Source organism: Triturus cristatus, chromosome 1_1 (genome assembly GCF_964204655.1).
Source record: "Triturus cristatus chromosome 1_1, aTriCri1.1, whole genome shotgun sequence".
NCBI lineage: Eukaryota > Metazoa > Chordata > Amphibia > Caudata > Salamandridae > Triturus > Triturus cristatus.
Window position 1 is genome coordinate 978,361,361 of NC_140579.1, and position 22,780 is coordinate 978,384,140.

Sequence of the window (22,780 nt, forward strand, 5' to 3'; positions counted from 1 at the left end):
AGATGGAATTACCTTACCTAGGATTTGAGAAAGCTACAAATAGCTGTTGTGTTTGTCTACATTGTTTAGTTCTCTCAATGATGAGGTCCCGAACAATATCAAGTGTATGAAGGGCCCGTTCTGCCAGTGTTTCTGGTTTGGGAGAGAAGACCGGCAGATCTAGTATTTGATTTAGGTTAGAAGGAGAGATGACTTCTTGTAGGAATTTTGGATTTGTACTTAGCCGAACCTTATCTGGGAAAGAATAGGACACTTTACCCCGCACACTTTTACTCTGTGTGCCATTACCCCGCAGTTTTTACACTGCAAATTATTTTACAACGCTGGGCTTTACACCGCAAACTTGCTTGCGAAGTACATGGTCCAAAAGGGCTTTTTCCAGGTAGCTAGCACCTATTTTGGGAGAACTTTGTTAAAAGGTAGAAGAGGTTCTGGAACTGAGAAGAATGGCTGAAGGATTTCCACAAGCATGCTCCTCAGGGGACATAAACAGACATGGACATGTTGAGTAGAGCAGAGTATCTATATTATAAGCAGTGAGGAGGTTATCAGCCTCCAACTCATCTTCTTCCACATACCTGTCCAGTACAACTGTGAGATCACTTTTGGTAGGAATTTAGGGTTGGTACGTAGTACCAATTGGTCCATATGAAGTTGAAAGAATTATTCTTCTAGAGTTAATGCCTGAAGCTCAATGACACGTCTGAGTGAAGGGCCTGCAATGAGAAAATGGACTTTCCAGGCTGGAAATTGGAGACGGCATGAGTATAAAGGTTCGAATGCAAGACCCATTAACCTTTTTAATACAGCATTGAGGTTCAAAGCTGGTGTTGGAGGAACCCTAAGCAGGATAACTCTATTGACAGGAATCCTGAATATAGAAGTTTGTTCCCTGTTTTGGAGATATGCTGTGACATCTGTTAGGTGTAGTCTTATGGAAGTGTAGGCTAACCCAGAGGTTTGTAAATGCAGACAGTAAGAGACAATGTCTTGAGGCTTTGCTATTAAGGTGTTGCATCCTTTGAATGACAATAGTAAACAAAGTGTTTCACTTTGCCGCACAGCAGGCTCCAGTTCTGAATCTTCTTGAAGAATATCCATACACTGTTGAGGTAGATTTAAGTATCCAAATTCTAAGACCTCAGGAGCCAGATTGCAGGATTGAGAGATCCTGGGTTTGGATGTCTTACTGCTCCCTGATTTTGGGTTAGAAGGTCCTGCCAGTTGGGAAGTACCTTGTGTGGAAATACTGAGAGTTCTATTAGTGTGGCGAACCACGGTTGTCTGGCCCATGTGGGAGCCACTAGAACAAGTGCCAGAGACATCTGTTGAAGATTGCGAATCACAAACGGGAACAGTGGGAGAGGTGGAAAAGTGTAAGAAAATATCCCTGACCAACTCATCCATAGTGTGTTGCCCTTGGACTGTGGGAACCTGGAGGCGAAGTTTGGGCATTTGGCGTGTTCTGCTGTGGCGAATAGGTCTATGTCTGGGTGACCCCATTGCTGAAGAATGGGTGGAGGTCTTGTGGGTTGAGCTCCCACTCGTGGACTTGGTTGTCTACTCCTGAGGAGATCCGCATACAAAGTTGTTGTCCATCCCTGGTAGGTACTCCACTAAGATGTAAATATTGTGTTGGAGAGCATAACTCCATATAGTTTAATGCAGATGAGATAGCTAAGGTGACACCCTGGGGGCTGTTGTGACCCCGAATAGAAGCACATTGAGCTGAAAATGTTGTTCATTTAGCACAAATCCGAAGTACTGACTGTAGGAGAGTAGGGTCTGCTTTCTATGTTCACCCCCACTTTTTGCTTTTGCTCCACTGGTTTTCGACTTAGAGGTGGCTGTGGGCCTGCTAATCAGACCCACAGCCCAGCTGTTCTCTCTCTAAACTATTACTATGTACTTTAGGTGCATAACCCAATTGGATAGGATCACCTTATTGGCCCCTGTACAGTGTACCTTAGGTACCCAGGGCATGGGTGTACCCTAGGCCTACCAGGGGCTGCAGCATGCATTATGCCACCCCTGGCCTGGCCTTCCATTATGACACAACTGGCTGATCACTCAGCTGGGGCAAGGTCGTGTAATCACCCCTTGCTTAGTTGTAGTATTCCTATACCTACCTTATATAGACACATGTGTACCTATCAGCCACTCCTATGGCAGGCCTTAACAATCCTGGAGGCAGAGTGCTTGGTAACATGTGAGATGGTGCTCTAGCATGAGCTGAGCCTGTCTGCAGCTTTTGGAACCATGTCCTTATAGCTGTTCTATGATATAGCCTACCATATACTCTTAAAGTACCTTATAATTTTAAACGGTTATGGTAACTATGGTTTGGCTTTATCGAAACATGTCGTGTAAGGTGTCTAACACTTTGGAATAATACCCCCATACCCTTTCTGGCAATGAGGTTATTATTCCTCCCTTCTAGAGGGAGAAGACATGTTGAAACCTACTTACCCGGTTAAAGTTAACCAGAGCCCCAGCATCACAAAATGGATGCTGCTGCCACAGACACAAGTCTGACCTCCTGCTGCTGGGAGTCCTTCCAGCGAGGGAGGCTTGGACAATAGGTTTCCTGCCTCGGGAGGTGCGAGCACCACCCTAGACAGGATTTAGTGTATTGGGGCAGGGAGGGTTGAATGAAACGAGACACTGCCTGGGGCACACAAGGTGTCCCATGCATAGTCCAGTTCAAACCGGTGCTGGGGCACTCCAGCCCCAGCTCTGGCGCGAAACTGGACAAAGGAAAGGGGGTGTAGCCACTCCCCTTTCTGGTCCCACCCATAGGAGGGACCTTGCAGGTAGCCCAGCCCACTAGCCCAGTATATTAGTAGCTAGTTGGGCCCTGCTAAATTAGATTAACCTGAATCTGCAACTTGAACAGAAACTCTGGACCTTCGACATTCGACCTCAGGAAGAAGACTGATGAAATCTCCCTTGTGGCCAAGGAGTGACCACCCTGGGCAACCAGGCACCATCCAGCGACCGCTACTTGCTTTGCGACTGAATCCTACGAGGAACGACTGCAGAGACTGACCAGCGCCGAGACTTCCAGACACCTCTGAACCAGATCCACATCTCCAGCGAAGCTGAGACCCGTGGAGGCGACGAGGGGCGTGGGACCGGCGACCTGGGAAAAGTGGCCAGTAACTGACTAGCGCGACTTCTGAGGCTTCCTCGAGGCTGGGCTTGGAGAATTGAGAAGCCCCACTCCCGAGCACCATCTGCAAAGATCAGCTCCCCACACTTCACGTGTTCTGCGTGGGGCCCTTCTGCACCTGTGTTGCTCGACCTGTTGTCCGGTTGCTGGCCCGTTGGCTAGTAGCCTCTGTGACGACGAACCTTTACTTTCAACTTGCTGGTCCGGCTCCTCCAGACTGGCACCCGCTCCTCTGTAAAAGAGGAGCACCCCAGACCTTCCTGGTCTGCACCAGAAGCAAGTCCTCCATCCTGCGTGGGTTCCGCTTGCCAAGGCTTGTTGGGTCCTGACTCGACTTCGACGCCGCCGACAGCAAGAGCCTTCGTGGGACAGCTCACCTCCTGGTCCTGGTCGTCCTCGACGTCTCCTGGTACCCGTGGCTGCTGCGACAAGCTTCACCTCTTCACCTGCATCTTCACGACATCGCCTGGTTCCTTCCTGGTTCCTTCCCGGCTCCTGGCTGGTGACCTAGACTCTGTCCCTTCTGCTTGCAGGTTCCTTCCTTCTTGATCCCCACCTTGGGATCCACCGGACACTCTTCACTGACTGCCTGTCAGCAACTTTCCTTCAGGCATCAATAGAAGTCCACGACGAAACCCAACGCAAGTTCACACCTATGCACCCGCAGCCCGTGGGCTAGGTAACTTGGGTACTTCGGTGCTCACAAGGGTATTGACTATCCTAGGGTCTAGTTTCCGAGTCTTGACTTTCTAGCTATACCAGAAGTGTCCTAAAACTGCTTATTTCTAACTGCTAGTGATTCTATCGACTTTTACGCATTACGCGTGAGTGTTTCCACTCTGCACCTGAATCCCGTGGGCCTCCCACTTCCTAACTGTTGGTAGTATAGTGCAGCCCCAGCGATGGCCTAGGCCTATCCTGTGTTCGTGACAGTGGTCCTTATACCACTTACTTAGTATATGGTTTCCGTGGCCCCTAGGGCCTAACTGTATTACTTACCTGTGTGACTTAAGGTATGCTTAAATAAGACTGTGTTGTACTTACCTCGAATCTCATAAAGAGTGCTGAGGGTTTGCCTAGAATAAATACATTCTGTTTTTATATATATCTGTTGTGGTGTCCTTTCATTTGGTATTCAAGGGATTACATATGGTATAACAGCTGGTTTCACATGCCATTCAGAGTTTAGCCTAAGACTGCTCTTGTCCATGCTACCACTAGGATAGCTGGTCTATAAGGTTGACTTTACAACCAATCACCATAAGGGTTGTTTGGACTGATACAAGGTGTACACTAGAATTAGTGACATCATATATCAGGCCAACTTCTCACACTGACGATCTGCTGGGTGAATTGGAATGTGGAAGTAGGCGTCCGTTGAGTCCAGTGTGGCCATGAAGTCGCTTAGTTGCAGAAGCGTGATGACATCTTGAAGAGTTACCATGTGGAAGTGCTCTGATAAAATTGATAGTTTAGGGGTTTGAGGTGGAGGATTGGAATTACAGGCCCATCCTTTTTGGGGATAAGGAAGTAAAGTGAATAGACCCATTGGTTGGTGAGATGGCACAAGTTCTATTGCTCCCTTTTGTAGAAGAGCTTGAATTATTTTTTGAGGTGTTTTTAATGGTGCGCTGACAGTCTGTGGGTTAGAGGTGGAATGTTTGGAGGTGTGGAAGTGAGCTCCAGGCAAAAATCATGTTGGATAATATCCAACACCCATTGTTCGGGTCTTCAAATCAAGGCTTGGTGGTGGCGGTTGAAGGTTTGGTAAAACCACCTCCACCTTGAGAACTGTTTTCCCTATATGAACCCCTATAGTATCATTTTGGGGAGGATGTCTGAGTGTGTGTCTTATTATAAGAGGTGGATGCCTCAGGGAAGGTTGTTCTGGACCCTCCACCATAGGATGAGCGGCAAAAGAAGCCGAGTAGTGCTGGTGTTTGCAATGCTCCCCCACTTTCGCCATCTCGTTATTTTTTTTTTTTTTTTAAACTCTTTTTATTAACATTTTCATTTCCAACCATTTCTACCATACCATATCGTTTTATACAGTGCGTTTTACATCCGTCTTTTATCAGCCTGTGCCGTACAATAATGACCCCTTTCAGAATCCCCTTTCCCTGTGCACCCGCCCCTGTAACCACATCAAACCACCTTCCATCAGTACTCTTTATACACACCCCTGCTAGTCTGAATTATCCGATGGGAATTCTGCTTTTGGGGACTCACAGATGTTACCCCGATATTCATTCCATTTTCCCCATTTCTTATTCCATTTTTGGGGGCAACCTCTGTGTATGTAGACCGATTTTTCGGTCACCATTAGTTCGTCCATTCCATTGCACCACTTTCGGAGTGTCGGGACTTGCCGGGCTCCCCACTGCTGCGCAATATCTCTTTTTGCTAAGGCCATCCCTAGTGCTACCCATGTTTGCACTGTCTGATTAAGGTCCACGCCCTCCCAAACGTTTAATATGCATCCCCTTGGTTCAGGAACCAGTGTTATACCAGTGACCTGCGCGATTGTGCGCACTATTGCTTTCCAGTAGTTCTGGATTGCTACGCATTGCCATATTATGTGCCAGAACGTTCCCGGCTCCCCACATTGTCTAACACACAGCGGTGTATCGGTTCTGTGTAATTTATGCAGTAGTGTCCTGGTGTAATGGGTACGATGTAGGATCTTCAGTTGTATTAATTTAAATCTAGCTGATATCGCCACTTCTCTTGGTAATGCTAGCGCTTCCTGCCAGTCCGTCTCATCTAACTCACCCACATCAGTCTCCCATCTAGCTTTTAGTGTTTGTGTCGGGTCTGGTTGGTTATTTATGATTTTTTTGTATGTGAGTGAGATTACTTTCTTCGTCATATGGTCAGTCAGGAGCCTGTCTTCGAGGGGTGAGGATTCTGGCAGTTTCGTTCCGTGTGGTATTATGGCTGTTAGAGCATGTCGTATTTGTAAGTATCTAAACGTCTCTGTATCAGCCAATCCATAGCTCTGTTGCAGTTCCGCGAACGGGATGGTCTCCCCCTTTTTCCATACGTCCCCCACCCTTGAGATACCGATCAGGTCCCATTGTCTGAATCCCTTCGAGTTATTTAGTCTTCCCAGCGTATTTGTGTCCCAGAGTGGTGTCGCCTGTGTGATGACTCCTTCCCAACCCATATCCCTCTGTACTTCATGCCAGATTTTAATTGTATGGGCTGTGGGGCCTATGAGTTGTTTATGTTGATTCCTGTTGTAGAGTACTCCCATAAGATTGTCTACACCCAACAGATGCCTATCCATGCGATAGGCCGGGTCTTCCTGAGCAGCGTGAAACCATTGGTTGATTACCGCCAGGTGTGAGGCCCAGTAGTATACCTTAATGTTGGGGAGCGCTATTCCTCCATCATACCAGCCCTTCACTAATTTGTGCAACGCTATACGCGTCGCCTTACCATCCCACAGCAGCTTGTTTAGTTCGTTATTTATTTCCCTGAAATATGCTGGGGCGATCGGAAATGGTGTGTTTTGCAGGGCGTATAGAAACCTCGGGAGTGCCATCATTTTAAAGAGGGCCGCCCTGCCTAAGAGGGTGAGCGGTAACGCACGCCAGCACTGCACATCTCTGCGGAACCGCTCCAGAGGTTTCTTGAGATTTTCAGCTATGAAGTGGGCATCCTGCGCTGTGATATGGATACCCAGATATTTGAACCCTTCCGACACTATCTTGGCAGCACAATTATGCGGGAGGCGAGGCTGAGTGCCTGCGAGTACATAGATATGTGATTTCGTCCAGTTTATGGTATATCCTGAAACCCGGCCAAACGCCGCACAGATATCCATGAGGCAATTAAGGGAGAGGGTCGGCGAGGCCAGATAAAGGAGTATGTCGTCCGCGTAGAGCGATATTCGGTCCTCCCTTCCCGGAGCCCACTTAAGCCCACGGATTACTTGCCCACGGATTACTTGGTCTTGCCGTATCCACGCCGCCAAGGGCTCCAGCACGAGTGCGAATAGGAGCGGCGACAATGGACAGCCCTGCCGCGTCCCCTTTGCCAGTGGAAAGGTGTCTGAGATTCTCCCTTTGGCCACCACCTGCGCCATCGGTTTCGTATAGAGCAGTTCCACCCATTTTATGAAGTTGGGACCAAAACCCAAATGGTGAAGGACCGCGAATAAGAATGGCCACTCCACCATATCGAACGCCATTTGTGCGTCCAAGGAAAGAATTATAGCGTCTTCCTCAATTAGGGACTTGCGTGCCATCACACTATGCACTCGCCGTAGGTTTTGTGCCGTGTTTCGGTGAGGCATAAACCCCGATTGATCCGGGTGAACCACTTCCCCCAAATAGGGCTGCAGCCGCGTCGCAAGCACCTTGGCCAGTATCTTGGCTTCTGCGTTGATCAGGGATATGGACCTGTATGACATGCAACTGTTTGTCGGTTTGCCCGGCTTGTGTTTCGCTACTATCGTTGCCAGGCGCTGGTCTCTGGGAAGTTCCCCCTTCTCTAAGCTATCGTTGTACATGTTCAATAGGTGGGGCGTTAGGACTGTAGCCATGTGCCTGAAGAGCTCTACCGGGATACCATTAGGTCCCAGAGCTTTACCAGTGTGGAGCGCGAGTATCGTCTGAGTCGTTTCTTCCTGTGTAATGTCCGCCTCAAGTGCGTCCACTGCCGTCTGAGCCAACTTTGGCATTTGGATGTCATGCAGGAAGGCTCTGCTGTCTTCTATGGTGGCCGCAGCTGTTGGCGTATAGATACGTTCATAGTGTGCCGCCAGTTCCTCTACTATGGCCTGGGGTTCTGTGATAGTCGTGCCATTCTGTGTGACGAGCTCCGCTATCCACCTATTTGCTTTGTCTTTCTTGTCTAACCATGCCAGCAGTTTACCTGCTTTGTCTCCCTGTTCATATACTGTGTGCTTTGTAGTCTGAATTCGAGATTTCGCTTCCTCCCATACAAATGTCTTGTACTCCTGTTGTGCTAGCTGTAGCCCGTGCGTGGTTGCTGCCATGATGTCGGCTGCATGCTCCGCCTCTGCCCTTTGTAAATTGTCTTCTAATGAAAGGAGTTGTTGGCGTTGGCGCTTTTTGTGGTGTGATACGGATGATATGGCCTGGCCCCGTAGGACCGTTTTATAGGCTTCCCAGAGCGTCACTGGTGACTTCACCGTTCGCTCATTCTCAGTAAAGTATCGTTTTGTGGCGGTGACCAATTTTTTCTTAATCTCTTTAACTGTTAAATAGTATGGGTAAATCGGGAAGAGCCTACGCCTGTCTGGGATGCCTGACGAGCAGGTTATCAGTATCGGGGAGTGGTCCGATATTCCCCTGGGCAAGTGCGCCACTTCTGCTATCTGTTCTACCCCTAGCACCTGGGTAAATATGTGATCTATTCTCGACTCACTGTTATGTACTCCTGAGTGGAATGTGTATTGCCTATCATGTGGGAATTTCGCTCTCCAGGCGTCCGTTAGGCCGATCGTGTCTATGAAGTCTTTCAGTTTTGAACTGGAGCTGCTGGATCCTCTAGGGGGTCGCCTATCTATGGTCGCATCAATCACAGCGTTGAAATCCCCCCCTATAATTATTGCTTCTTGCGGGAGCGAGAGCAGAAATGGGCCTAGGTCTGGGAGCGCGGAACCATGCAATGCCGGCGAGATATATACCGACACAAAGTTGTACCTTCTCCCTTCCCACTGGGCCGCCAATGCCGCGAATCTGCCCTGCACGTCGGTCCAGGTCTGTTGTGTTACCAATGGACATCGCTTGTGGATAAGTATTCCCACACCCCTGGATCCGGAGGTGAACTCCGAATGGACTCCCATTTTATACCCCCACCTGTCCAAGGCTCGACACGCGGAACCTACCAAGTGCGATTCTTGCAATAGCGCCACCGCCGGTCCCTTCCTTTTAATGTATTGTAATACCAGCCCTCGTTTTATCTTGTCCCCCAGCCCGTTGACGTTCCATGACAGAACCGTGAGGTGTTTGTAATTACAGGTGTGGTCTGGGATATGCGGGTTGTGAGTCTCAGTTAATGACTGATCCACGTCCAGCCCCATATTCTATGTTGTCTTGTATGCGTATTGTACAATGCACGTAGGGAAGAGAATTTATACGGATGCCACTTTGGCTTGTGGTATGCAGATAAACGTTTCGTAACAAAACCCCCTGTAAACACCCCTTACCCCCCACCCTCCTCCCTACTTCCCTGCCCGGCGGATTCCAAACTACCCACCACCCCAACTGAGCAGAGTGCTTTCTCCCCATAACTTTGTACTTGCGTGCCAGGGGGGAGATGCCAGTTGCACCCTGTCCTAGTCTCCCCCTCAGAAGTTCAATATGTCCACGGCTGTAATGATGACCAAGTTCTGGCCGTGCGAGCCACTTTCACAGCTTCTATCAGTATGGTACCGTCCTCTTTGGAAGGTAGGTCGTTACAGTGCCGGTGAGAGTCTCCGAAGAGGAAGCCCAAGTCCAATCCCCACGGCCGCCTCCCGGGCGTTGCACTGGTCGTCGTGCCACTGCCGCTGTTCTGCTTGACTCAGTGGTGCAGTTTGTAGGGCATGTTTTCATATTCCTCCGGCCGCCCCCTTTCGCGATGAATCCGATTCCTCCACTCTGTCCGCGGATGGCCCAGGTCTCTGCGCCGCTCCATTGCGTCTTGTGGATTTCCGCCAACCCTGTAGCCATTCTGTTGCCTCCTCCGGTGACATGAAGAACCATGTCTTGCCCTCCTCCTCTACCCTGAGCTTTGCGGGAAAGAGCATTGCATATTTCAGTTCTCTCCTCCTGAGTTCTTTCTTCACGTCCAGGAAGTCTCTACGCTGCTTGGTTACTAGCGCTGTGTAGTCCGGGTATATCTCTACCTTGCTATTCACCACTTGGAGCGGGGGAGCGACTCGCGCTGTCTGCAAAATGGCGTCCCGGTCTCGGAAGTTGAAAATTCTGGCTAGTATAGGTCTTGGCGGGGCTCCTGGTTTGTGCGCACCTCCTGGCACCCTGTGCGCACGTTCCACTGAGAAAAACCCCGACAGACCTCTAGGTTGGAGTTTAGTCTTAACTAGATCTTCCACAAACAAGTCCAATGCCGGACCACGTATGGTCTCCGGCACTCCCACTAAGCGGATATTATTGCGTCGGGAGCGCCCTTCTTGGTCATCCAGTTTCGCCTCCAGTTGTTTCTGTACCCTTTCCAGAGACCTCACTTTGTTTTGTAGCAGCGTTGTCTTCGTGGACAGGTTCGCTGTCGTGTCCTCCACCTCTTTCAGCCTGTCGTTAATTTTGGACACCTCTGCCCTTAGCAGTGTAATGTCTGTGGAGATCGTACCTATCGAAGTTTGCATTTGAGTCAGTGTGCGCATTACATCGTGCAAGGTAATCTCCTTAGGCTGACCGGTCTGCACTTCATCCTCACTCTTCCCGTGAGTCTCTGGGGTCCGCGACCTCTCTACGCGGTTGTAGGAGAGTAGGATCTGCACTTGTGTTGCCCCCACTTTTTTTCTGATGTATACGCTGGTTTCTGGCTATAGTCTGGCTGGGTCCCTGCTAATCAGGGCCCCAGTCTAACTGATCTCTCTAAACAACTTGGTGTGCATATTAGATGCACTAGTGATTGGATACTGTGGTACCTTATGAGCCCCTAGTATATGGTACCTTAGGTACCTAGGGCATTGGTACTTCACAGGCCTACCAGGGGCTGCAGCATGCATTATGCCACCCCTGGGAAGCACTCACAATCGGACACCACAGGCCTGCTACTGCAGCCTGTGTGAGGTAGTGTTAGCACTCCTCACAGAGGTATAGGTTCCTATATCTCACCATACACACACATATAAACCTATCAGTCACCCCTATGGTATGCCCTATCAATCCCAAAGCAGGGTGCATGGTTTACTATGTGGGGGGGTGCTTCTGCCTGAGCAGGACCCCTCTGCAGCTGGCAGAGTCTATTCTCTGCTGCTGTTTGTGGATGCGGTTAAACCATATACTCTTAAGTGCATTATAAACTTGCGGTAAATGCTAACTTTGGAATGACTGCATCAAAACATGTCGTGTTTGGTGTCAAACAACTTGGAATCCTACCCCCACACCAGTAACTGGTGTGGGAGTAGGATCCCACCCTTCTAGAGGGGACGACATGTACCCACTGTACTACACGGTAGAAATCTTTCAGAGCCCTGGCATCACAAAATGGATGCCACCAGCACAGACACCGGGCTGCCCTCCTGCTGCTGACCGAAACTCGCTGTGGAGGGAGCCCAACAAAGGGTTTCCTGTCACAGGGAGGTGTCACCACCTCCCAGACAGGATTTAGTGTATTGGAGCTGGGTGGGTGCACTCTTAGAGTGCTTTGAAGTCCTGCACTGGGGAGCAGTAGGCTCCTCTGTGCATATGCCAGCTCAAACCGGTTCAGGGGCTACCTGCCCCTGCTCTGGCGCGAAACTGGACAAAGGGAAGTGGGTGTAACCACCCACTACCCTGACCCTCCTAGAGGAGTGGTCATAGAGCTAGTCCCTCCCATCTTTTCACTATAAGATACCACACATTGCCAATGCAATTTAGATTACACCTGGACGACGCTCAACTAAGAAGAATCCTGGCCCTTCGACGTTCCACTATCTCTGGAAGAATGAAGAATCTCCCTTGGAGTCAAGGAGTGACTCCCCTGCTTGGCAGGCACCAAAACTCTCTACAACGGTTGCAAACTTTACCGCTCCCGCCGGAGCCCGACGTCCCTGCGTCCCCTGAAGCAGATTTCCTGACCTCTCGGCGGCCATTTTGAGTCCCCAGCGAAGCTGGGGCATCTGGACCCCACGAGTGACGAGGAACAGCAATACCAGGGAACGTGCACTGATTTTGAGTGCAAGCCCTAAACTACGTCCAACGAAGTTGTGCTTTGGACCACTTGTTGTCCAAGTCCCTAGCAGGTCTAGTACCGAATTTCAGCGGCCTACCCCGTCCCGAGTGACCGTGGGCTGTTGTTAAACTTTTCCTGCAAAGGCGTCTTCGCGGTTGCTTGCCCGTTGGCTAGTAACTCACCTGAAGACTTCCACATCGATTCCAAGGTCTCGCCTGGTTGCTCTGTGCATGCCCTCACTTACCCTCGCTGGGTAAGTCCATCAGACCTTGCTGGTCTGCACCATTGCCAATCTTCACTCCACAAGAGACTTGCGGCTGCCAAGGCTTGTTGGCTCCAATCCTGGTGCCGACACCGTCGACAGCTGCAGACGTCTTGGGATCTCCCGAATCCAGCTGCTGGTCATCGTCGAGCCTTCCTGGACCTCGGGAGCGAAGAGACAAAACACCATCACCGACCTGAAGAGACGCGACAGCTGTGGTCATCCATCTTGCTGGCCACCGGTCACTGGCAAGTGACTCTGAACTCTGTCCCCTCAATTTCTAGGTCTTCTGCAACTCCAATCCATCGTCGGATTCGAACGGACACCTCTCCGGTCGTCACAAGCAGCAAGTATCCAGTGATCTCCATTGGAAACAGCATCGCGACCCGACACCAAAGGTCACCTATGCACCCGGCTTCCCTGGGTGAGGTAACTCGTGCACTCCGGTGCCCAAGTGTGTGTTGGCTCTCGAAATACTTACCCTGTAAGTTGCTTGCCTGTTGACTTTTGCGAAGTGCCCTAAAACTGTAATTTACAAACCGCGACATTTGCCAGTGAAACGCATTGAAAACCCGCGTGTGTGTTTAGACACTGCACGCGTTTCCTGTGGGCTGGTTACTTACCTGCTAACACTGCAGAAGTGAAGCCCTAGTGATTCCCAAGGCCCTAGGCCTCTTCATTTTGCAAGTCGAGTTTGTTAACCCATTATTTTAGTATATGGTCTGGTACGCCCCTAGGGCTACAGCCATATTTGTGCTTAATTTATTGAGAACTGTTGATCTTTTGAATGTTTACCTGGCTCTAATCTCATAAAGAGATTATAGAGTATATTTAGAAATAAATACATATATATTTGATATATATACCTGTGTGGTGTCTTTTCATTTGGTAATTCAAGAGATTATAAGGTAAAACAAGCTGCTTTACATTCCTCAGAGACTTAGCCTGAAGGCTGCTCTGCACAGCTACCACTAGGATAGCTTTCTTTAAAAGGTTGTCTTTAAACCTATCTACCAAGAGTCGAATTGGACTGGTGCAAGGTGGCCACTATAACTAGTGACCAGCATATGCCAGGCCAACTTCTCACAGCGGTAGGCATACTTGTCTAATTTTCCTACTTGCGTCCCACGTTGGCCTTTTCCCCCCATGGTGCTTACCCCGTCATGCGGCGTCGTGGGCAGTCGTTAGGGAAGTCGGTAGTCCCGCTGCCTGACTGCGCCGACAAGGCCAGCGCTCGGCCTTTCGGTTTTCCCTCCTTCCCTCGCCGCCGTTTGTGCAGGGAGTCGTCGTTTAATATACGCCTGCTCCTCACCATTTGCGTAGTAGACTCGGACTGGGGGGCACCGCTGCGGTGTGTCTTTCCGCTCCGCGTCTCTTTTACAACCTGGTAGGGCTGCGAGGGGGGGGGGGGGGGGGGGGCTCCGGCACGCAATTCAGTCACCTTTGCGCACCATGTCACTTTTCACCAGCTGATGTGCGGCCCCAGAGCACTCTCCTTAGACACCAGTGGCCGGTGGGTCGAACCTCAGGCCCGGGTGCCCCACCGCACTCTCCGTCGGGGCCAGACCAGCCCGCACCCAGGGACACGCTGTGATTTCGGGCCGCGCCCAGGGAACCGGTCCAACTTCTCTTCAGTGGCGCCTCCACCTCGCAGATTCAGGGGGGGGCCCGTGCTCCTGTGTCCTCCCCTCTCCGGAGCACCCTAGTCGCACAACGCCGCCGGTCCGGATTGCCTCGTCCCCTCTGTTGTCCACGCACCTCGTCCTGCCACCTGGCGTCTCCCTGGGGGGTTCTCACCGTCACGAGGCTCGGTTACAACCTCCCGAGAGGTACCGAGGGCAAGCACCCCTTATTCCATCGGGCCGAGGGCCCGCTGCATCATCCGGTGCGCCGCCTCTGCCTCTTGCGTGGTCCCGCGCCGGGCGCCTCCTCCCCAGCCGCGTTCTTCTACTCCAGGCCCCGGTCGCAGTCCCGGGAAGCAGGCCGCACCCCCGGCTCCGCCGATGTGGTCTCTGAGGAAGCTCCGACAGCCCCGAGACAGCGCCCGATTGCCGCTGATGCCTTCCGGTGGTCGGTGCACTCGTTAGTAGTCGCCGTGGAAGCGGATTACTGGCAGGATTTACGGGGCGAGCGCGGAGCTCTCCTAGACTGCGGCCACTGCTGTCGGCTGCTAGCCACGCCCCCCCATCTCGTTAATTTTAAAATATTTTCTAGAAGGGTGTCACCCTGCGGCCTAAAAAGACGTTCACTGCAGAAGGGGAGGACTAACAAGTTCTGCTGAACCTCAGGTTTAAAACCTGATCCACATTACCAGCCATGAAAGAGGCTTGAATTAATGCCTCTAGCTGCTGTATCAGTTGTGTCAAGTGAACAACATATAGTTGTGTTGGATACGAGTGTGCCCTCCGATGTAATCTGGTATGCCCTTCTTTTATGATCCTCTGGGAGATGTTGCCTTCATCTGCAGCTGATGGATGTACCTCTACCTTGAGTTCTGGATCTTCCAAACCAAAGAGGTCCAACGTATCATCGACGCCCCGTTGAAACATTTGTAATCTTCTAGCCCATCATTCTCTCAGTGTTTATTTTATCGAAAAGATCTGCAGGCATTACAGGTTGCTTCCTCGTGTTCAGGTGATAAGTACTAGTTACACACCTGGTGTAGGTCAATGTGTGGAAATTTAGCGTGACAAGAAGGGCAAAATCGAAAGGTGTCCTCCGATCGCTAATTGGACGTCCGTTGGAGTGAACGCCGAAGAGAAAATCCACCCCCAAGGTGCAAAAGCCCAAGCGGGCCGCGGTCGAATTGAGCTGCCCAGACGTATTCAACATCAATGGTATGAGGAGAAAAGCAGTGATCAAACCACGATCGAAAACAATACCAATCGGAGAAGTACCTGACAACTGTATCGAACCAGAGCACAGGAGCACACGTCCAAACCCGAAGGCAGAAAAAAACAATATAACAATAGAGTCGAGGACCATGCACTTTGCAAGCAAGAGGAGGAGTCACTACACCTCGTGACTCGAAAGACTTCTTCGAAGAAAAACAACTTGAGCACTTCAGAACCCAACACAAGATGGCAGACGTATGCTAAGAATGTGTATCTACAGCCACACATGCATCAAACAAAACCATTACAACAATAGGGAATTAAATATCATTCAGCCACACATGCATCAAACAAAACCATTACAACAATAAGGAATGAAATATCAATCAACTGGGGAGCAAATGTAACAAAATGGAACAACCTATTAACATAGGTGCAAGACACACCTAACATTGCTTTCAACAGACACTTTCAAAGGATAAATGTTAACTTCAATGCAGCCTATAACAAACTGCTTCCATTTGTTACTAAGAATACACTGGCTGACTTCATTCAATACTTCCATAATGCTGACCAAACAGACCAAATCCTGGGACCTATAGCAACAGGCTATAAGGATCAAGCTATGAAGGTCAGTGACTGTAGGTGGCGACAGGAGGATCTTCAAACTGTAAAGCTTGAGGAACGATTGTACCTACAGATTGATATTCATACATGCCTCGTTAACAAAGCTATTAAGAACATTGTACCCCTAGTACCACCTAACCGGTTTCGCACTCTTTACATGATCAAAAGTTGGCCTGGAAGCTTAGATACAAAATATCTCTTGCACGTATTGTGGTGGTGGTCAAGGGGATTGTATTAGAAATTACTAGACTAGTAAAGCTAAACTTTACATCAGCTGAATTCAATTTAATTAGCGATGTTCTTTATTTTGCCGGCTCAGGGGTGAACTGGAATCAACTAATTAGAAATACATTCACGCTGTCCAGTAAAATAATCGTATGTTTCTAACTGGGCTTTTCTCACTGAAGGAAAACTATTAGTAATATGCAACTTTCTATACCGTGTTATAGTTTGAGTACTTGGTAATGTTTATATTACTTTATTTCATGTTTCTTATCAGATTAATGGACTCATTCATGGTGTTCACCTGTGACCATCATCATCTAGTTATGAAAACTGCAGAATTTTAAATATAGTGTCCCAAGCATCCCAACATGAAAAATAAAAAATTAGAATGACATATAAAAAGACAGACAAAGAGCACAAACCTGAAAACTTGTAATCTACCAACAAAATATTTTGCATCAGAAAAAATAAAATATGTAAATTCAATCAAAATGGATGCTGCTGTAACTGACTTTGACAGGGAATAAAAATAGTCACGGTTCTGTTCTCATAAGTCTTTATTCGAATTAAAAAATAATTCATACAAGACACAGCAATATCACTAATATAAAAATCACAATCACTAATTTCCATAAAAACTTTCCAATAAATAGATAAAAGTTTTAGATAAGAAAGCATTAAACATTGAAACAGACAAATGATGTACCATACACGTGAGTTATAAAAACAATAGTTATAGCAGAAATGACAGCAATTAATTAGGGAGTATTAAACCTGCCCAGATACATTCTCTATGCAACGGAGAGCTTTTAATCTAAGTGACCATGCCCACCCCAAGTATTTAGCTAAGCCTATTGAGTGAACTGGTAAGGTGCTCATGTGTAGAATTCTAATAGCTACAACAGAACTCCTAGTGCCCAGCAATTTGCATAGAGGGGAGAGCCAGTGACGTCTGGGAGCGGCGTATACAGGGCAAACAAACAGGAAATGGCCAGTGGTTTCTTTTTTGGCTCCACAAACAGGGCAGGTACATGTGCTTCCACCAAACCACCCACAAGTTAAGGCCCTAAGTGGGAGGGAACCTACTCTAAGTTGAAAATAGAGTTTCCTGTCCTTTGGTGATGTTATCAAATCCCAAAAAGGTTCTAAAAAAGATATAACCTTTGCCTCTAAAAAACGGCTAGTCATCGTGGGGGAAGTGGAAGCTGCCCACACCCTGTGATATACCTTATCCCAATAAAGTTTTTTCAAAAGCTGTTTTACAGGAAATTCAGCGGCAACTGGGTCGTTCCATAAGTTTTCCAGCCCCAAAGCTTTTAAGGATTCTCGAAGGTTCCTTAACCACTTAATTTTGTAAAACTTATCAGCCTGAATTACGTCCATGATACCCACTGCGTAAGATCGAAGCTCCGGTGTGGTCCATATTCTCCTCCAGTATAAAACTGGACGGAGATTGGCCAAGTCTTTGATGGCCTTTCTGCCTAGGTCGTAACGCAGCAGTGGGACCATTGGCGTGCTTTGTGGCAAGCCTATAATAGAACGAAAAAATTTATTTTCAACTGCAGTGAGGGATGTTAATGTATCAAAGCCCCAGAGCTCTGCTCCATACAGGACTGAGTTTAGGGCCTTTGCCTCATAGACTTGTAACACTGGTTTAACAGGTTTGGTGATGGATTTTTTAAACTCTTTAACCAGCGTTCCCGAGATCTGGGTAAGTTTCAGTGTTGACATTTCTAAATGCCTATTCCACCGATTGTTGAGAGACATTTGAATGCCTAAATATGTAAAGTTAGTTACCTCCTCGAGAATTTGGCCGTTCATTATAAGCTTACCGGCTCTATAGCTTGTGTGTGGGTTAAAGGTCATAAGCTTTGTCTTTGCCACATTGACCTCCAATCCATAATCTTTACAAAAAATTTCAAAAATTGACAGTGCCCTTTGCATGCCGCTCGGGGTTTTAGACACTATAAGAGTGTCGTCGGCAAACATTAATATTGGTATGGGTGCACCTGCCAATTTTGGAGCATCAGTGTTGGCCTGGAGCATATAGTCCACTATTCCATTAATGTACAAGGAAAAAAGTGTTGGGGCCATTGCACATCCTTGACGCACACCCCGCTCAACGGGAAACTCAGTGGTTGATTCCCCCAGACCGCCCCATTGTATTTTTGCAACATTGGACTCATGCAATCTTCTTATTAGAGTCAGGAGTTCCAGGGATAGACCCAGCTTTTCTAGAACCCTCCAAAGCTGTTCACGGGGGACAAGGTCAAAGGCAGCTCTTAAGTCCACAAAAGTGACATAGAGACTACCTTTGCCCAGTTCAACAACCTTCCATAGCAATTGCTTAAAGCGGAACACCTGGTCAATGGTGCTGATGGATTTGCGGAAGCCCGCCTGGAGGCTAGAAAGAATCTCATTTGCTTCAATCCAAATGAGTACCTCATTCAGTACCATCCTCCCAATGACTTTTTGGATTGTGTCAATTAGGCTGATGGGTCTGTAGTTCCCAGGAAGGCTTTTATCGCCCTTTTTGTAAATTGGAATTATAACGGCGCCCCCTCAAGATTTGGGTATTGGTGCGCCTTCAGCCACGGCGTTCGCTATAAGGGTGATATACTTACTCCATGGAGCTTTATTCTCTAGGAAGAGATCAGAAGGAACACCGTCCAAGCCAGGGGCCCGTCCTGCAGCTACGCAGGACAGTGCAGCTAGAACATCTTTGGGGGTAAAAGGCCCGGGCGAATAGAAAACATAAGGCATTGTGCCCGGAATTGTGTAGTGGGGGTCTCGCGCATATTGGGGTTTAAAATAGCCCAACCAATCCTCTTGTGTGACATAATTTGTAGGGTTTTCAGATGAGCCTCCTCTACCCCACTTCAGCACGTTCCAAAACAATCTAGCATCCCGGGAATGGCTGGCCTCCTTCAGGTCCTGCCAAAACAATTCGTCCCATTTTATTTTGGCTTGGGCGATGCTTTTCCTATAGGCAGATCTTGCTGATTGAATGAGTGGTGTACACCCACTGGAGAGGGCTTTAGCCAAGGTGCGTCTTGCACTTTTACATTGTTTATCGTACCACCTTGGTTGCTTGAGCGGTGGCTTGATACCCTGTCTTATTTGCTTGAAAAAGAAGGGACGTATACCCTCAAAAAAAGACTCATGTAGTCTGGTTACTTGCACATTTTGATCTCGGTTTTTCAAAATGTCCTCAAGGTTTGCATTAATTACAGAGAGATTAGTATTGATGCAGGCTATTGCTGAGTCATTGGACTTTACTGATGTCCATTTTAACCTTCGCATGTCATTAGTTGGCACACATGCTGGGGGGACCAAAATTGGTTCCTTTAACAATGAACAGGATTTGCCCCACCAACTGTGAGAAACGCAGATGGGGTTGTGATCACTCTCTAATCTTAGCACCACCTCCATGTCAATGAGAAGAGACCACAACCTCAGACAACATAGGACATAATCAATCCTACTAGCTGAACGGCCGTTGTCAAAGGTGGATGCTCCCAACTTATCCCCTTTAGCTCTTCCATTCAATGCCCGAAGACCGCTTTCTAGGCAAAGTGCGTTGACCTGTATTGCTACCGTAGACCACCGTTTGATGGGAGGTAGCGAAAGCACTGGAATACCCCAGCGTAGGTCCTCATCGGGGTCAAGGCCCCATTCAGAGTCGCTATCTAGGAGGGGTTCGAAAGTAACATTGAAGTCCCCAGCTACGATCAGGTCCCTACTACACGATTTAGATTCTATAAGTGTAGTTAGGATTTCCAACTCGCTTGACTTTTTCCCCTTCGTTCCCCGAAGATAGATGTTATATATATCCAAAGTACTCTTGGGACCGAAAGTGAGCCTCACCAGTTGGATATCCCGGGACCCAGTGTCAATTACAACAGCGCGTGAGAACAAATCCTGGCGAGCCCATATAGTTAGTCCGCCAGAAGGGCGGCCTTTTGGGCCTTTGGTTGCTGAAACATAAAAATTCAGATAACCCGGCATAAACCGAGCCTCGGAGGACCATGTTTCCTGAAATAGGCAGACATCATAATCGTTAATAAATCTGACCCAGTCAGGTGTGTCAATTTTAGTCATGATACCAGCCAAGTTCCAAGACAAAAGGGTACCAAAGTTTTTACTCGGACATATGACATGGGGCTCAGCAAGGCTTATAGATACATTTACCCTCTCTTCCAACCTAGTTGAGGGCGACAATAAGGCCACAGAAGTGACTGCCACGCCATCTATAAGTAAACTATCGTTAGCCCCTGATGTCATGGGAATTGAGGGGGTTTTCATACTATAAAATTGTCAGTGGCAAATGCCTGGGGTATAAAAATAGTTTAGGTCGTGCACCTCTATTCCAGATCTAGGACCATAGGGTGTGTTTTCCATAATAAACCTAGAAAGGCGTTCGTCTTTGAAATTGACAATAATACAATCTCCCCGAATATTTTTGGGTTGAGAACCTACCCATTGTACCCTTCTAACAAATAGAATCCGACCATTCAATTCATTTGGAATTGGTCTATGAATGTTGAGCCAATGGCTAACTTTGTTTTTTAATTGCTCATAAGATTCATTTTTGTTAGTGGGGAGTTCGGGAACGCCCGCTAAAACTACAACATAGGGGAAGGATTCACGAGGGAGGTGTAGTTGGATCGAGGATGGCCTAGAGTCATTACCTTGGGGAGCAATGTTTGAGGTGTCTAAGTTAGTGCTCAAGCTACCTGGGTACGTGATATTAGTATTGGTATCCTGGGATGCTTTGCTTGACCAACCCTCCCGCCTCGGGGATTGGCTATTTTGTGTCGTTCCCACCTGCCGTAGCGGTTGTTGGGTATTTAAGATTGGAATATCTACAGCGGTTGGAGCAGGGGCAGGGACAGGCGGTATATCAGATGAAAATGGAACAGGAACAACAGAGTTAGCTCTCGGTGGGCAATTAGTTTTAGGTATGTCCATGGTGCATAACTTAACGACATTCTTTAGCGAGCAAAAATTATTCAAAATGGTTTGTTCCAATTTATCTACTTTAAGTACAACCATTTCAATCCTTTCCATTAGAGGGGTAATTAGGGAACGAACAATGCACTCTAGCTGAAGAGCAAAGTTGCTTGGATCAAATGGAGGTAAAGCGAGTGTACTAGTGTCAGTCATAGAAGTGCGGACACTAGTGCTTGATGAATCAAGAGGAACCATGTTTTTAGGTGCTTTGGGAATTTTTGCCGGCCTGGTGCCATCCGTCACCCCTCCCCTTTTCCTTTTCTGTGTAACTGGCCTGGTAGATGTAGTAGATCTGGCCCCTGCTCTAGTCTGAGGGCGGGGGGCTTTAGGTGCAGGTATGGATACAACTTCCTCTACTAGCGATGCGGCCACTGAATCAGTGATATCTGGTGAAAGTAATGGCGCCTCCTCTCGTGACTGCTCTCTAAAGTTACTTGGTGATTTTACGAGAGCTAGGGGGCCCAGTGATTTTTTGTTTTTTAAATATATTTTTATTGCAGGAATCAGTACATCGTTACATAATCGACCAGCATTATATAACAAGCAAGATCAATGAGACACCCCCCTCCGTCCCCCCGCCGTAAGTTTCTTACACAGCCATTCAGCCCACAACCCTGGGGTCGGGCGGCGAAATTCAACGGGGGCTCAGAAGGATGTCGAGGCTGGTCCGGATGATCCACTGTCCGTCATCTGCTTTTCCAAACAAGCCTATAAACCCAGAAAGAAAACCCCCACCCTCAAAAACGCTACGAACCAAAGAGAACCCACCCAACCCCGCCAGCTAGGGGGCCCAGTGATGAACGCCTAACAAGTGAGGGGTCTATCGAGAGGCGTCTTTCAGTAATGGCGATTTCATGGTCCAGGACCGAGACAGCACGGGTAATGAATTGGTCCATAGTCCCTGTAATTGTGGAGGGGGCTGTGGAACGTTTCCCCTTCCCTGCCATTTTCACACGGAACCAATGTGAAATAATAGTCAGTGTTTGTGCGATAGTCAGTTGCCCAAGTAATATGACTAGCAGCAGCTTACTTCTGATGCCAGGTGTAAAGGGTGGGGCCCAGCCCGGCCTCCTTCGGCCCCGGACGGCCACAGACGGTCCCGCCCTTGTCCCGGGCTTCTCCCGGCGCTACCCGCGCGCGGTCCCGCGACGCGGGAGCAGCGCCGAAAATTTAAACGCCTCCTGGCACGCTCCGATTGGCCAGGTGGTTGAGTCCGCTAGGGCTGCTGGGTCATGTGGTCCCGTCTCCCCACTGCGGCCGCGATGGTAGTCACGCAGCGGCGGGAGAACGGGACGGCTGCAGGAAGTAGGGCAACAGGAGCAGGCAGGGTAGAAATCCGCCGGTCAGAGGCTGCAGGTAGGAAAATTGTACGATTAAAATAGTCACCATTACTAACCCTGGACAGCGAACTCTGCTATGTTTGTGGAGTTTTCGGAGTTTTCTGCACTCTACGCTCCGCGGAGTTCGCGAAGGGCAGACAACTCCGCTCCGCAGAGCAGAGTTTTTTCCCCACTTACAATCGGCAACAGTAAGTTGGCGAGCACGAGATGCCTCTCAGGTAGAATATCTACCCAAGCGGCAGGAAGATCAGCTTCACTGCTCACGATCGCCAATGGTAAGTTGGCGAGTGCCAGCTGCCATTCGGGTAGAATTTCTACCCGAGCGGCAGAAATATCGCGAACGGTATTTCGCGCTGCACTTCGCTGCTTGCGGAACTCAGTAGTTTTGTCACTTTGTGGAGATCCGTGTTGCAGAACTCTGTGAACTACGCCCAGGCCTAAACATTGCCTTTAA

The 22,780-nt window shown here is 48.7% G+C and overlaps 1 protein-coding gene across 4 annotated transcripts in view; it reads right to left on the bottom strand.

Moving 5' to 3' along the window:
* BRPF3 (bromodomain and PHD finger containing 3) overlaps positions 1-22,780 on the bottom strand; it is a 628,641-nt gene that overhangs the window by 228,755 nt on the left and 377,106 nt on the right. The window lies entirely within an intron of this gene.